Here is a 4558-nt window from a genome sequence, read left to right as displayed (position 1 = left end):
ATTAAAACTAATATCATCCTCTCCATCCCTGGATGTTAGGAACGATATCACAGGTAGGTGTACACCCCCTGCGGTATTAGGAGTAATAATATTGTGAATTATGAAACATCAGTCTCATTAATAATTATCAATGGTAATATTAATTAATGGTATAACGTTATTAATCATTAATGATTATTTTAAAGAGGATTATGCATGATTAAAATTAATTATTACTATTAATGTCATTTTTAATAATATTAGTTATTAATCTTAATATTAATCATTGTTTTATTACCAACATCACTTATGATTGATTTCAGTAACATTAATTACTGATATGTTATTTTATTATTAATAGTGATATTGCTATTAATTATTAAGAGTAATCGTTAATATTTTTAATCCATATTAAGTTGACTGTCTCTACTGTAATTATTAATATCGATGATTAGTATTAATTGTTGTTATATTTATTAATATTAATAATTAATAAAACTGTTCCCGATATCCGTGGGGGAGAGGATATGACTCCCAATATCGCAGAAAGTGTACACCCCTCTATGATGTTACTCCTAATAGCCAGGGGGTAGAGGATGACATTATTGAAAATATCGCAGTGGGTGTCCATCGCTACGGTCATCTTATTCCTAATATCCTGGTTGGGAGCGGATGATATGACTCCCAATATCGCAGGGGGCGGAGACCTCCCCTGTGATACTGTCCCTAACATCCAAAGGTGGAGAGGACGATATTTCCTCCAATTTCGTCGGGGGTGCACACCACCCCTGTGATATGGATCCTAATATCCAGAGGCCGAGAGGATGATATTAGTCTGAATATCGCAGGAGGTGGACACTCCCTAGGGATATTGTTCCTGATATCCAGGGACGGAGAGGATCCTATCACTCCCAATATAGCAGGGGGTGTACACCCTTTCTGTGACATTGTTCCTATTAGGCAGCGGGGGAGAGGAAGATAATACCCCGAATATCGCAGGGGGTGTACACCCCCCTTGTGACATTGTTCCTTCTATCCTGGGAGGGAGAGGAAGATAGTGGCGGCAATGTCGCAGGGGCTGTACACACCCACTCTGATATTGTTCCGAATATCCCTAGGGGAAGAAAATGATGTTACTTCCAATATCGCAGGGGGTGTACATCCTCCTGTGATATTGTTTCTTCTATTCAGGGGGAGAGGATGATATTACTCCCAAGATCGCAGGGGCTGTACACACCTCCTGCGGTACGTGGAGTAAGAGCCAGCCCCTCTCCCCCGCTGGCTGTTGGGACCCCCATCGTAGGAGGGCGAGGCGCCCCCCGCGATACGGGGAGTAAGAGCCAGCCCCTCTCCCCCGCTGGCTCTCAGTACCGGGGGGGGGGGGGGGCGCCCTCGCCCCCCTGCGGTGTGGCTCGCAATATCCAGGGGGGGAGGGGGGGATATTACTCCCTCATCGCGGGCGGCGCCCTGTTAATCCTTTACTCCTAGGATGTTTTCTCTACTGCCACACTTGGTTGACACCCTGGGACATTATTTTCCGTATTCTGGGAAGATGCCACTACTAAAGTCACCGGGAGTATACACCCTGCTATATCCGCAATGTAGGGGAATGTTCATCCTCATGTCACAGGACTCTGCACACTGTGATATTATTCACAATATCCTAGCGGGACAATAATAAGAATATCATAATGTGTGTACACCGTGGGGTGTTATTCTCAGTCTCCTAAGGGGAAGTTACTCTGATTGCCACACGGGCTATGTTCCCTTTAATATTATTCATCATATGCTAGGGGGATGTCACCCCTTATGTCACAGGGTTTCTACACCTTGTGAAATCCCTCGTATTATCCTTAGAAGATGTCACTCCTCATATCACAGAGGGTGTACACTCTGCGATATTATCGTCATATTCTAGGGAAATATTACTTTTAATGTCACAGAGGGTGTACACCTTGTGAAATATTTCGTTATAGTTTTGTGGGAAGTTACTCCTAATGTCACACGGGGTGTACACACAGTGATATTACGTGTAATATTCTCTGGAAATGTTAGTCGTAAGTCGCAGTTCCTGTACACCCTTTAACATTCTTCGTAATATTCTGGGAAAACGTCACTACTAATGTCACAGGGCGTGCAGACCCTGTCATAAGATTCGTAATATCCTTGCGGGAGTTCACTACTAATTTCACAATGTGTGTACACCGCCTGTGTCATTCTTCGTAATATCCTAGGGGGATGTTTCTTTCAATGTCACAAAGGGTGTACAAAATGTCACAGAAGGTGTTCACCTTGTGACGTTATCTGTAATACCCTAGAAGGGTGTTACTCCTAATATGTCACAGGGGTGTACACCCTTTGATATTATTTGTAATGTCATAGAGAGATATGACTTCAAATATCACAGTGGATGTACACACAGAGTGTCTACCCCGTGATATGATTCGTGATATCCTAGGGAGATACAACTTCTGATATCACAGTGCGCGTACCCCGTGTGTGTACACCCTTGACGTTAGTCGTAATATCCATGGTAAAGATTACTCCTAAGATCACACAGCGTGCACACCCTGTGATCTTTTTCTTCATATTATAGGGAGATATTGCTTCTAGTATCACAGTGGGTGTACCCCTTGTGTGTATAATCTGTGACAGTATTTTTTATATCCTAGGGAGGTATTACTCCTAATGTCACAGTGGGTGTTCACCCTGTGTTATCGTTCTTATTTGACCTTACTGCCTTTTTTAACCCACACTACAAAAGGAATGGAACAGAGAAAAAGATATTGAGATTAGACCGTGCTGCCGTGTGGCCGCCACAGGACACCTTTAATATCCCTGTTTCTCAGGCTGTCGACGAAGGGGTTCAGCACGGGGGTGACCACCGTGTACATCACTGAGGCCACTGCACCCTTTCTGGGGGAAGATGACACATCTGAGCTGGGGTACCCTCCAACGCCTCTTCCATAAACTCAGCAAACAACTGACAGGTGAGACCCACAGGTGGAGAAGGCTTTATACTGCCCACCTGACGATGAAACCCTCAGAACGGAGGAAACCATTTTATAGTAAGAGAAAAGGGTCCCTGAGATGGGAAGGAAACCAAATACGGCAGCAGGGAAATACATGATTATGTTATTGGTGAAGGTGTCACAACATGCAAGATGGGGGAGTTGAGAAGGGTCACAGAAGAAATTAGGAATTTCCGCATCCTTGAAGCAGGTCATTAGCAAGGCAATCAAGTTGTGCAGCTAGGAGTCAAAAAGACTGAAAAGAAAAAGAAAAAAAAACAAAGACAACAAAACTAGGAAGCCACAGAAACACGGGTTCATGATGGCTGAATGATATAGAGGGTGACAGATGGCTACAAACTGGTCATAGGCCATCACGCTCAGGAGCATGTCTCTCTTCCACACCTCCAAAAATGGCAAAGAGAGACATCTGAGTCAGGCAGCCTGCCTAGGAGATGACTCTGCTGTGAGATTGGATGTCCACAATCATCTTGGGGACCGTGGTGGAGGTGAAACCGATGTCAGGCAAGGACAGGTTGGAGAGGAAGAAGTACATGGGGGTGTGGAGGTGGGAGTCAGGGCTGATGGCCAGGATGATGAGCAGGTTCTCCAGGACCGTGACCAGGCACATGGACAGGAAGAGCCCGGCGAGGATCGGCTGCAGTTCTGGATCCCCTGAGAGTTCTGGGAGGTGGCATCTAGAGACATCTGTTAGATTCTGTGGGTCTGCATGGCTTCGACACCTTTTGCCTAGAAAAGGGGGTTGAAAAATGGGAAACACGTAAACCAACACCGGCATTGTGTCTGCATTTTGGATAGAAGCAATTCACAAGTATTGTTTTCAGATTTCAGAGCAATCCACACTCAGCGATATTTTGCAGTTCTGACAAACTCAATTGTCTTCTAATGCTTTCACCATTGATTTCTGTGTTATTCACTTCTTGCTGTACACACCTGCCTTAGAGACACTAGATTCAAGAATGTTCCAAGAACCAGATCAGCGTATATAACAAATGCGTAACTGCTAGAAAATACAGCCTATCTTGTCCGAAGAAAAATGCGTCATAAAATCGTTCTCTTCACTTGAAGAAAAAGGTTATCCTAATTAAAGGAAGTTAAGAACTCAAATAGTTTATTTTATTCTGCTAGATTGATACAAATTCCCTTGATTTAGAACATTTATAAACACCGTATAACAGCTGCGACCGGGCCGGGTGCAGTGGCTCACGCCTGTAATCCCAGCACTTTGGGAGGCTGAGGCGGGCGGTCAGATCACCTGAGGTCAGGAGTTCGAGACCAGCCTCAACATGGGGAAACCCCGTCTCTACTAAAAATACAAAATTAGCCAGGCGTAGTGGTGCACGCCTGTAATCTCAGCTACTGGGGAGGCTGAGGCAGGAGAATTGCTTGAACCTGGGAGGCAGAGGTTGCGGTGAGCCAAGATCGAGCCATTGCACTCCAGCCTGGGCAACAAGAGCTGAGACCATGTGATCTGGAAATGAAAGGAAAGTTGATAGTTCATAAGCAGAAAATAGTTCCACATGCCGGTTACGTCCTAGTGATTTCAT

At 44.7% G+C, this 4558-nt stretch overlaps 1 pseudogene; it reads right to left on the bottom strand.

Moving 5' to 3' along the window:
• Window positions 1-2762: 2762 nt before the first annotated feature.
• LOC116464655 (olfactory receptor 7E24-like) lies at window positions 2763-3789 on the bottom strand (annotated as a pseudogene).
• Window positions 3790-4558: the final 769 nt, after the last annotated feature.

Source organism: Hylobates moloch, unplaced genomic scaffold (genome assembly GCF_009828535.3).
Source record: "Hylobates moloch isolate HMO894 unplaced genomic scaffold, HMol_V3 SCAFFOLD_1203, whole genome shotgun sequence".
In the NCBI taxonomy this organism is placed as follows: Eukaryota; Metazoa; Chordata; class Mammalia; order Primates; family Hylobatidae; genus Hylobates; species Hylobates moloch.
This window is presented reverse-complemented; position numbering and strand designations above follow the sequence as displayed.